Here is a 13,151-nt window from a genome sequence, read left to right on the forward strand (position 1 = left end):
GCAATGGATTCTTAGATATGACACCAAAAGCACAAACAACAAATGAAAAAATAGCTAAGTTGGACTTCATTAAAATTAAACACTTTTGTGCTTCAAAGAACACTATCAAGAAAGTGAAAAGACAACCCACAGGAGAAATTTGCAAATCATGTGTCTATAAGAGTTTAGTATCTATAACATATAAAGAACTCTTACAACTCAATGACAAAAAGACAACCCAATTCAAAATGAGCAAAGGATTTGAAAGACATTCCTCCAAATAAGACATACAAATGAAAAGGTTCTCAATATTATTAATCATTAGGGAAATGCAAATAAAAAACACAATGAGATACCATTTCACACTCACTAGGATGACTATAACAAAAAAGACAGACAATACCAAATATTAGTGACGATATGGATAAATTAGAACCCTCAGGCATTGCTGATAGGAATATAAAGTGGTGCAGCCCCTTTGGAATACAGGTTGGCAGTTCCTCAAAAAGTTACACAGAGAGTCATCATATGACCCACAAGTCCCACTCCTAAATATATACTCCCAATTTTGAAAATACGTGATTCTACAAAAATTTGTACATGGATGATCATAGCACAATTATTTATAATAGCAAAAAATGAAAACAACAGAAAGCCCATCAATTGATGTATAAACAAAATGTGGTATAGTTATACCATGGAATATTATTCAACCATGAAAGGAATGAAGTGCTGATATGCACCACAACATTGATGAACTTGCAAACATGCTAATTTAAAAAAGCCAGAAACCCAGGTTGTATATTACATAATTCCATTTCTATGAAATATCCAAAATATGCAACAATGGAGATAAAGAGACAGAGACATAAAGTAGATTAATGGTTATCAGGGACTGGGGGAAAGGGGAAATGGGAGTGACTACTAATGGGTATGGAGTTTCAGGGATCATGAAAATGTTGTGTAATTAGTGACAATGACTGTGCAACCTTGTGAATCATTAAAACCCACCATATTGTACACCTTAAACTGGCAAATTTTATAGTAGGTCAACTGTATCTTGAAAAAGTAATGTTTATGAAAAATCAGCCTTTTAATTTAAGGAAAAACGTGTGGGTTCTATGAAAAGTTGTATAAATGTTTCAGGGTGCCTGGGTGGCTCACTCAGTTGAGCGACCAACTCTTGATTTCAGTTCAGGTCATGATCCCAGGGTCACAGGATTGAGCCCCACGTTGGGCTCTGCACTGAGCTTGGAGCTTGCCTGGGATTCTCTCTCTCTCCCTCTGCCCCTCTGCCCCATTCTTTCTTTCTCTAAAAAAACAATAGTTGTATCAGAGTTTAAAAAACACAATAATTCTTTTAATACTTTTTATTTTGAAATGATTGCCAGTTCACAGGAAGTTGCAAAAGTAGTCCATTGGACCCTTTACCCAGCTTCCCACGATGGTGACATCTTCTATAATTGAGTACAAAATCAAAACCATGAATTGACACCAGTACAATACTGCTGATTAGACTATAGGTCTTACTCAATTTCACCATTTTTATGCACACTTATTTGTGCGTGTGTATGTGTGTGTGTATACATGCAATTTGATCTCATATATAGATTTGTATGACTGGGGTGCCTAGGTGGCTCAGTTGGTTGACCATCCAACTCTTGATTTTAGCTCAGGTCATGATCTCACAGTTCATGGGATCAAGCCCCCCTATTGGGTGTCAGCATATAGCCTGCTTGAGTTTCTGTCTCTCCCTCTCTCTCTCTGCCCCTCCCCTGCTCACACATGCACTCTGTCTCTCTCTCTCCTTCTCGCTCAAAATAAACATTAGAAAATATAGATTTGTATGACCCCCATGACCATCATGACATAGAACTGTTTCATCACCATAGAGTACCGCATATCTCGCCTATATAATCACACACCTCTGCCTTCATCCCTGTGCCCTGGCAATCACTGATCTATTCTCCATCTCTTTAGCTTTATCATTTCAAGAATATTATATAAATGGAATCATACAGTATGTAATGTTTTGAGATTTTTTTTTTCACTAAGCATAATGCCCTTAATTAAGATCCATCCAAATTGTCATGTATCAATAGTCCTTTTTATTGCAGAGTAAGATTCCATGGTCTGGATGCACCAGAGTTTCTTTAAGCATTCACCCATTGAAGGACATCTGGATTGTTACCAGTTTTTGGCAATTACAAGTAAAGCCGCTATTAACATCCATGTACAAATTTTTGTATAAATAGGATGTTTGATTTCTCTGGGATAAATGCCTAGGAGTGCAATTGCTGGGATATATGGTAATTGCACATTTAGTTTTATAGGAAACTCTCACACTATTTTCTAGGGTGGCTGTACCGCTTTGAGTTGCCATGAGCAATATATGAGGCATCTTAGGCAGTATTTAGTATTGTCACTGTTTTTTTTTTTTTTTAGGTTTATTTATTTATTTTGAGACAGAGAGTGTATGAGTATGGAAGGAACAGAGAGAGATAGCAAGAGAAAGAATCCCAAGCAGTCTCCTTGCTATCAGCATGGAGCCTGACACAGGGCTCGAGCCCATGCGTCAGCACAGAGCCTGACACGGGACTCGACCCCATGGACCATGAGATCATGACCTGAGCCGAAGTCGGAAGCTTAACTGAGCCACCCAGGCACCCCCCTCATGGTAGTTTTAATTTGCATTTTTGCTTTGGATCGGTCTCTGCTAGCTAGAAATGCCTGGGGACACTCACCTGGGCCCAGACTACTTGCAGCGATCCCACAAAGACATTTCCCCCTGGATCCAATGTGGCCGTCCCAGATTTTGTGGTTTTTATTATGATTGCAAGGCATACCTCAGCAGCAACCATCAGGGAACTTTGAAAAAAACAAGGTTTATTACTCAGGTTCTGGAGAGTCCACAGCACATGAGTTGCCACACAGTAAGGTCATAGGTAAAGACAACATGCAGACCTGGAGTTCTGCCTTTACTGGGGTCAAAGGTGGGGTGCCTAGGGCATTGCAAGTTCATTCTTAATTGAATTTAAGACATAAGAGTGGGAATTAAAACTTGGGAAAGGAAAAGCAGGGTCGCTCAGTCATTTATGTCACCCAGGGCTTTCTAAAAGGGGAGCCTCATGGTTGGGGCAGCCTGGCTCTTTATCTCATTGTGTAGCTGGTAATGTGTTTGAGATGAAGGTCTTTGTGGTTTTTTTTTTTAATGTTTATTATTTATTTTTGAGAGAGAGAGAGAGACCGACAGAGCACTACTTGGGGGAGGGGCAGAGAGAGAGGGAGACAGATTCTGAAGCAGGCTCCAGGCTCCGGGCTCTGAGCTGCCAGCACAGAGCCCGATGCGGGGCACTAACTCAAGAGCTGTGAGATAATGACCTGAGCTGAAGTCGGGCGCTTAACCCACTGAGCCACCCAGGCTCCCAGAGATGAAGGTCTTTGATACGGAGGTCTTGGTAATCAAAAGCTAATTGTCAGGCACTTACACTACAATTGTCCTAATGGCTAATCATGTTAAACATATTTTCACGTACTTATTTGCTGTCTATATATCCTCTTCAGTGAAATGTCTCTGCATGTCTTTTGTCTATTTCAGAATTTTACTGTTGAGAGTTCTTTATATATTCTAGATGCTAGTTCTTTCTTGGATATATGGTTTGCAGATGCTTTTTCCCAGACTGTATCTTGTCTTTTTATCCTAACAGGGTTTTTTACAGAGAAAATATTTTTACTTTTAGTGAGGTTGAATTTACCAATTTTTTCTTTTATGAATTGTATCAGTTTAGTGTTACAACTGTAACAAATTACATTATCGTGGCTTAAAACAACTATGTTTTCACTTTCTGTAATGTATGAGAAAAGAAATGCCAAATCAATTCAAAAAATCAAGAAAAGCTATAACTTAAAACTAAAATATGATATTTTGACTTTTGACTCCATTACACAAAATAAGCTGAGCAACAATTTTGACAAAAATATTGTCTCTCAATAACACATAAAAATCGGCAGAGTGAGATATTAAAGGAAAACATTTTATCCTGAACAGAGTATACCTCTGGTTTAATAGCTACAGGAAGAGAACTGTTTGTTGTAAGATCAGAATTGGGGGCGGGGTTATCTGTAGAAGCGTTAATGAAATTCCTGGCAAAGTTAACTGAAATCATTGAAGAGGAAGGCCATTTCCAAACATGTGTTTAATATCAACAAAACAGGGTTTTTTGTAATCTTATGCTGTCACAAATCTACAATGCCAAGAAATACAAATCAAGGCTTAGCTATAAATCAGAGGAGATTGAACTGTTAGATTCTCAAAGGAACTCAGCCATAAAGATTTCATTGAAATAGGAGAGCAAAGGGTCACTGCTAGAGATGCTCCAGAAATTATCCTGCTCCAAATATTTGTCATGCATCAATACACATCTCACTGACAACAAAAACATTCCAGAAAGATGACCCTATTTTAAAATGTACTTGGAAGGTCCTGAGAGAAATAAAGAATGCTGATGTTTACTTAAGGAATATTCAGCAGAAAAATACGACATCTTCATTCTGAACTTCAAGGACTTATATTTTTATTTTTGAAAAAAATGGAATATAATTCACATACCATATAATTTACCCTTTTAAGTGTACAATTCAGTGGTTTTCATATAGTCACAATGGACAGCTTAGGCCAGCCCATGAGGATTAATTACACCTCAAAAGAAACATTTATAATGCAGCATTTCTATTTAGTGTTTTGTTTTATATAGTTAATAGTGTTTTGTTTTACATAATTAATGAGATTTTTAAAAAAACATATGTTTGGATTTTCTTTTTATTTATTTTCATTACCAATTTTGGTATTTTTACAGAGCGAGATGAATTTTCAGAAACAAATTACAACATATTATATTGCACCAGTAAGATATGAGTTTACTTTATGATAGTTTAATGCCTGAACTTGGTCCAGGAACCAACTGGTTACAAGTTATTTGCAAACAATATGATTATTTACTTTTAAAACTCAATAGAGTAAACTGATAAATTGTTAGAATTGGTTAAGAGAGTTCAGTCAAGTAGCTAAATACAAAATAATAAATGCAAAATCAATTTTTCTTGTATACTAACAATAACCAATTAGTAAATATAATAGGAAAAAGATGTACAAAAACTTATTGAGATATATGAAGGAATGTGTAAATAAATGGAGAGACAAACCATGTTCCTGGATGAGAAAACTCAATATTGTGAAGATATTAATTATTCATTATTTCAAAAAAAATTTCCAAATTAGGTTGAATGTTTAATGCACTTCCAATTAAAATCCTAATAGTTTTGTTTAGCACTTGAGAAAGCTATTCTAGGGGCACCTGGGTGGCTCAGTCAGTTAAGCATCCAACTCAGTTTTGCCTCAGGTCATGATCTCACCAGTCGTAGGTTCAGGCCCACATCAGGCTCCTTGCTCACAGCATGGAGTCTGCTTGGGATTCTCTCTACCCTTCTATCTCTGCCTCTCCCCCACTCATGGTCTCTCTCTCTCTAAAATAAATAAATAAACTTAAAAACAAAGAAAGCTATTCTAGGGGCACATGGGAGGCTCAGTCACTTGAGCATCCACTTCAGCTCAGGTCAAGATATCACAGTGAGATGGAGCCCCGGGTCCGGAGCCTGCTTCAGACTCTCTGTGTCCCTCCCTCTCTGCCCCTCTCCCACTCGCTCTCTCTCCCTCTCTCTCTCTCCCAAAAATAAACATTAAAAAAAGAAAGCTATTCTAAAATTCATCCAAAAGAATAAACAGTCAAAAAGTAACAAGGCAATTTTTTTTTTAAATTTTTTTTTTCCAACGTTTATTTATTTTTGGGACAGAGAGAGACAGAGCATGAACGGGGGAGGGGCAGAGAGAGAGGGAGACACAGAATCGGAAACAGGCTCCAGGCTCTGAGCCATCAGCCCAGAGCCCGACGCGGGGCTCGAACTCCCGGACCGCGAGATCGTGACCTGGCTGAAGTCGGACGCTTAACCGACTGCGCCACCCAGGCGCCCCAAGGCAATTTTTGAAAACTAAGTGTAATGTGAAGAAATTAGCACAACTTGATGTTAAAAAACATTATAAATATTCAAATATTAAAATAGAATAGTACTGGTATTAGCTAGGATGCAACAGGAAGCTACTCAAATAAGAGGGCTAAAAGATTTTTGCTTGGCCCTGGTGCTTTCTAGGACAAAGAAAGACCCCAATCCAATGGCACAACACTATTGTCTGAGCGTGCAGCAAAGTCAAGGTCTGTCAAAATTTGTTGAGCTTTAGAGTTGATTGGGGTCTCTGCACAGGCATCCCGGAACAGGCTTCCCTCCCATGTCACAGACCCAGGCTCACGAATGTCTGGTGGCTGCATAATGAAAGTATCAGGAGGGACAATGGAGAGGGGCTGGAGGGAAAATAGATGGAGAACATTCCTTGCCGGGGGGGAGGAAAAAGACCTTCAGACTCACTGCTGCCCCCAGGTCCAAGACTACAGTAGGAAACCCATCATTTTTGGACCTTCACAACAGAAATCACCACAGCCTCAAGACATAATGTCTGAGGAAAAACTAAGATATTTTTAGAGCCTAATCTCTGGATCTCAGGACCTGGTGGAGCTTTATGTTAATAACCAGCTTTTCTCTCTTCCCCATTAACTGGAAGAAAACTCAGCTTAGAGATGGCCTAGGACAAGGAATGGGTGAGTCAGAAAACAAAGAGCTTATAGGAATAGCTGGAGGGGGACTCCACCCCCTTGACAAACCCAACCGCCTGGAGGTAAGCCAGGTGACACAGCCCAAAAACATCTGTGCAAACAAGTCCTCCCAGAAGACAAGCAGAGTCTGGGAGATGCCTCACTTTTTATCCCCAGGATCTCTCACACCATATGACATATACAGGTCATTATGGCACAGGTTGTTCCTAGAGGATTAGCAATTCAGCAAATGTGTCAGCCTAAATTGTTATTTGTCCCACATCACTAGTGCTTTCAAGCTATCATAACAATATTCTGTAAATATTTTAACAACTGGTTATGGATTTCTTACTATGAGACAGGCACTGTTCTAGATGCTGGCATTGTAGCACTGAATAAAACAGATCCTGCCCTCTCAGAGACTACATCTTAATTGTAGGAGACAGAAAAACAAGCAAGCAAGCAATACCATCAGATAGTGATATGTGCCATGAAGAAAAGTAAGGCCAATAAGGGATCAGTGTGTGACAGGGGGTCCTACTTCACCTAGGCTGGTAAAGGAGGTCTTCCTTGGAAAGGTATCATTTGGATAGAGATCTGACTAAGCAGAGGCAGCCAGTCTTGTTAACGTTGGAGGAAAACCAGTCCCAGCAGAGGGACCAGTAAGGACAAAAGCCTGAGAGGAAATCTAGTTGGCAGGTTCAGAGAACAGCAAGATTTCCTGGTAACTGGATGGAGTGGAATGAACAGGGAAAGAAGGGAAGAATAGTGAACCTATAAACTATCACCTAGATTCAACAGTTGTCATGACACTGCCACTTCCTGGCTGGCTCAGTTGGTGGAGCTTACAACTCTGGTTCTTGGGGTGGTAAATTTGAGCCCCACGTGGGGTGGAGAGATTATTTCAAATAAGTTAATCAATTTAAAAAAAGATACTGCTGCTTGCTTCATCTATTCCAAAGGGTTTTTTTTAGCTGAAGTGTTGTAAAGTAAATTTCACCTTTATGTGGGTCACATCTAAAATAATGACCATTTTCTTAGGTAACAATAAAGTTATTATCACACCTAAAGAATTAACTATAATTCCCTAGTACCATCTAATACTTGCTTCATAGTCAAATTTCTCTCATTGCTTTCAAAATATTTTTTTTAATTTTTAAGTTTATTTATTTGAGAGAGAAGGCACAAGTGGGGGAGGGGCAGAGAAAGAGGGAGAGAGAGAATCCCAAGCAGGCTCTGCACTGTCAGCACGGAGGCTGACACATGGGTTTGAAATTGTGAGATCATGATCTGACTAAACCACCCAGACGCCCCTCAAAATGTTTTTAACTGTTGGTTTATGATGTAAATATATTCTCAGTTATTTTCTTTGTTTATTTATAATTCCTATTTATTGTGTTTTTTCTATAGTCCTTTTTTAATTTAAATTTTAGTAAGTTAACATACAGTACAATATTGGTTTCAGGAACAGAATTCAATGGTTCATCACTTACATACAACAGCTGGTGCTCATCATAACAACTGTCCTCCTTAATACCCATCCCCCATCTAGCCCATCCCTCACCCACCTCCCTCCAGCAACCCTCAGTTTGTTCGCTATTGTTAAGAGTGTCTTGTGGTTTATTTCCTTTCTCTTCTTTTTTTCCCCTTCCCATATGTTCATCTGTTTTGTTTTTTACATTCCACATATGAATGAAATCATATGGTATTTGTCTTTCTCTGACTGACTTACTTCACTTAGCATAATGCACTCTAGCTCCTTCCCCCATCATCATTGCAAATGGCAAGATTTCATTCTTGTTGATGGCTGAGTAATATTCCATTGTGTGTATATGTGTGTGTGTGTGTGTGTGTGTGTGTGTGTGTGTGTGTATACATCTCACATCTTCTTTATCCATTCATCAGTCAGTTGACATTTGGGCTCGACTTTAAATTATTTTAAATAAATTATTTTAATCTAGAGCAGCACTGCCTCTCCACTCCCCCCCTTTTTTTATACCATTGATTTTTTAAAGAAACTAGATCACTGGGACACCTGGATGGCTCAGTTAAGCATCCAACTTCGGCTCAGGTCATGATCTCACAGTCTGTGAGTTCAAGCCCCATGTTGGGCTTTGTGCTGACAGCTCAGAGCCTGGAGCCTGCTTTGGATTCTGTGTCTCCCTTTCTTTCTCTGCCCCTCTACCACTCATGCTCTCTCTCTCAAAGACAAATAAACATTAAAAAATTAAAAAAAGAAACTTAGATAACTTTCCTATATAAGGTCCCATATTCTGGATTAGTCTGTTAGCCTCCTCATTGTGTCTTTTAACTTGTTCCTTTATTTCTCCTATTTCCTGTAAACTAGAAGCTAGCCAGAGGCTTCTTTAGATTCAGGTTCACCTTTGGAAGGGAGAATACTCTAAAGGTAGGTGTAAGGCTGCACATTGCAGTTATCTTCCTTATAGTGTTTCTAAGATTGACCCAAAATATGTGTGCTGATGACCTAATCTTTTCATCATAACATTCCACATCAACCTTTCACACCGTGATTTTAGCAGTCAATGACGGTCATTTCAGGACACAATTATTTCATCAGAGGTTGTACAATAATGTTTTTCTATTTCTATCATTCCATCCACATTTATTAGCTCACATAATGAAGTATATTGATAAATCTCACTTCCAACTCCACCCCCCTCTGACCTGCTCCTTCTCTCTCCCTACAAGCAAGTATTTTTGATATTTTGAGGGTTTTTTTCTAGCGGTCTTCTTACAATTAGAAACATTTGTATGTATATATTTGTATATATGGATATATTTTTATCCCTTCCTTCTTGACAAAAGGTTACATTACTGTATATGCTATTCTGTATATTTCTTTTTTAATTTTTTAATGTTTATTTATTTTTGAGACAGAGAGACAGCACAAACAGAAGAGGGGCAGAGAGAGAGGGAGACACAGAGCCCGAAGCAGGCTCCAGGCTCTGAGCTGTCAGCACCGAGCCCGACACAGGGCTTAAACTCATGGACTACAAGATCATGACCTGAGCCGAAGTTGGTTGCTCAACCAACTGAGCCACTCAGGCACCCCTATTCTGTATCTTTCTTTTTTCACTTAAATATATCCTGGAAATCACTCCATATCTGTGTCTCCAGATCTCCATCACTGGAAGATCTTCATCATTGGTTTTGAACAGGGGAATGGCAAAATCTGGTTTGCAGTTTAGAAGACTTCCTCTTGCTGCCTTGTGAAAAAATAGAATTGAAAATGGCAAATACCAAAGCATGGAGATCATGAAAAGGCTGCTACAATAGTCCAGGGAGATGAGCCATTTTTAATGATGTAAATGAAGACAACTCAGATGAGGGAGGGAGGGGCCTGGGCCCTTGACAGCTTCCCTGACCTGCAGAGCAGTTCAGACATGTCATGGTGTCCAAAAGAGAGAGAAATACATATTTACCTTATTTAGCCTACATTTTAGTTTGGATCTCTGTCACATGCACTGAACCACATTCTAACTAATACAAATCATTCTGGTTCTAACAAGCTCTGATTATTACCACTGGGAGTCACAACAACTGGCTTCTTGTCTTGACAGTATTGGTCATTCACCTTGAACAAAGAAGAAGTAGGAGGGTGTTCAAGGTGGAGGTAACAGCATGGGTGAGGTTGTAGAGACTGTGTAATTTGGCCTTTATCTTACAAGCAACAGAGAGCACCTGAAAGTGAGAAGTACAAAAGGAATTTTCAGAAGATTAAATAGTACTATAGGAGGGAAGATAAACTAGAGACTAGGAGACCATAATAAGAATCCACTCCAGGCCTTGATTCTACCCAACAGGCAGTCATTGATGAGCCAAAATTATTTATTTCCTCAAATACTGAATATTTCCTGAATACTGCCACCACCTCTCTGACTCTACTTCCTACTATATATATATATATATTTTTTTACTTGTTGCTAACTCCACTCCAGCCACACTGATGTGCTTGCTGTTTCTTGGATAAATTTCTTGAACAAGTATGTTCATGCCTCAGGGATTTGTAGTTGTTGTATGCTCTGTCTGGAATGACTCTTCCCCTAGAGGGCCACATGCCTTCCCTGACCAATCTACCTAAAATGGGAGCCCATTTCCCATCCCCCTTACTATGATTTATGGTACTTCACAGAATGTATCACCACTTGGGTATATATTTTGTTGCTGCTGCTGTTGTTGTCGTCTCCCCTCCCTAGAGTATAAGCATCATGAGGACAGGGACTTTGTCTAGCTCACTGCTGCTATAACCCCAGTACTTAGAACATTGCATTAAAATATAGATGGCACATAATAAATATTTTTTGAATGAATGAATGATATATAAAATAGACTTCTCTTAAGTATTTCTACTAATATTTTACTTCAAGGAATGGAGAAACCAAGAGACAACCAAAGTAAGGAGGGGAGGGCTAAGATGGAAGACTCAGAGACTAAAAACATAAGGGAAGGAGATTGAAGAGGAGCTAAGAGGCTTAGCCCAGTCCAATTTACAGACTGAAATGCATTCAGATAAACTGTGGAGTAACTTTTCTTCTTGTTTTTTTTTTTTTTTAATTTTTAATGTTTATTTTTGAGACAGAGAGACAGACAGAATGTGAGCGGGGAGGGCCAGAGGGAAAAGGAGACACAGAATCCAAAGCAAGCTCAGGCTCTGAGCTGTCAGCACAGAGCCTGATGCAGGGCTTGAACTCACAAACTGAGCCGTGAGATCATGACCTGATCTGAAGTCAGATGCTTAACCGACTGAGCCACCCAGGTGCCCCATGTAGAGTAAGTTTTCTGTAACTAAACCTGCTAGTTTTGCATCCCTGTCTTTTCCCCCAAAGTTATGAAAATTTTAAGAACAATAAACTTTTAAATTTTTAGAAAAATATATAGAAAAATATTTTCATAACCACAAAGTGGGGAAGAATTTATTAAGCAACACACAAAAAGTACAAACCTTAAAGGAAAGGATTGATAAATTCAACCACATTAAAATTAATAACTTTGAAAAATTCTAAAGAAAGGGAAAAGACAATCTACAAACTAAGAGAAAAATCATTCATTCAACAAATATTATTGAGCACCTACTATGTGCCAGGTACTGTTAATGGTCCTTAGGATAAATCAATGAACAAATCAAAACAAACAAAAAATCCCTACCCTTGAGGAGCATTCTATATATCTATATTTATATCTATATGTTAATTACTACAGACTAAGTACATTGTAAATATCTTACATATATTGACTCTTGTAATTGGCACAAGTCTATGAGTTAGGTATTCCACAGATGAGAAAAATGAAGCTAAAAGAGGTTAAGGACACAGGCACAGAGAAGTTAATTGCCTGAGATCACAGTTAATGAAGAGTGGAGCTGGGATTTGAACCCAGGCAGTCTGGCTCCAGAGGTTATGTCCTCTATACCTTAGCACAAATTGGTATATTAGCATTCACAGCACCTGACAAAGGATTAGTATATGGACTGTGTCAAAGAGCTCCTACAAAGCAGTAAAAGAAAAACAAGCATCAGAAAAATGAGTAAGAGACATAGCAGGTATTTTCCAGAAGAAAGATGGCCCATAAATAGATTAACTGATGTTCAACCTCTTTAGTAATTGGGGAAATACAAGTTAAAACCACAACCAGGTAGCATTCAACACTAAACTGATTGGCAAAAATTAAAAAGTGAGTTCAAGTAAAACTGAATATGCACAGAACCTATGATTCAGTTCCACTCCTAGGCATATATCCTAGAGAAACTTTTACACATGAGCACCAGAAGGCATGTATAAGAATATTCTGGAAGTTGGGGCGCCTGAGTGGCTCAGTCGGTTAAATGTCCAACTTTGGCTCAGGTCATGATCTCACAGTTCATGCGTTTGAGCCCCGCATCAGGCTCTGTGCTGACAGCTCAGAGCCTGAAGCCTGCTTCAGATTCTGTATCTCCTTTTCTCTCTGCCTCTCCCCCTGTTTCTCTCTCTTTAAAAAATAAATAAGCATTAAAAAATTTTAAAAAGAATGTTCTGGAAGCATGGTTAATAACAAAAACAAGCTGGAAACAACCCAAATGTCCATCAATAAGAGCATGGATCAACAAATCATGGCATATCCATCCATATTCATACAATAGAATATAAAAAACAGAACTACAGGGGCGCCTGGGTGGCTTAGTCGGTTAAGCGGCCGACTTCAGCTCAGGTCATGATCTCGCGGTCCGTGACTTCGAGCCCTGCATCGGGCTCTGTGCTGACAGCTCAGAGCCTGGAGCCTGTTTCAGATTCTGTGTCTCCCTCTCTCTGACCCTCCCCCGTTCATGCTCTGTCTCTCTCTGTCTCAAAAATAAATAAACGTTAAAAAAAATTAAAAAAACCCAGAACTACATATATCAACAAAGATTAACCTCAAAACCTTAGTGTTCAGTGAAAACAATCAAGCCACAACAGAATATCATATTTTATACACACA

The sequence above is a fragment of the Leopardus geoffroyi genome, chromosome X (assembly GCF_018350155.1).
Source record: "Leopardus geoffroyi isolate Oge1 chromosome X, O.geoffroyi_Oge1_pat1.0, whole genome shotgun sequence".
NCBI lineage: Eukaryota > Metazoa > Chordata > Mammalia > Carnivora > Felidae > Leopardus > Leopardus geoffroyi.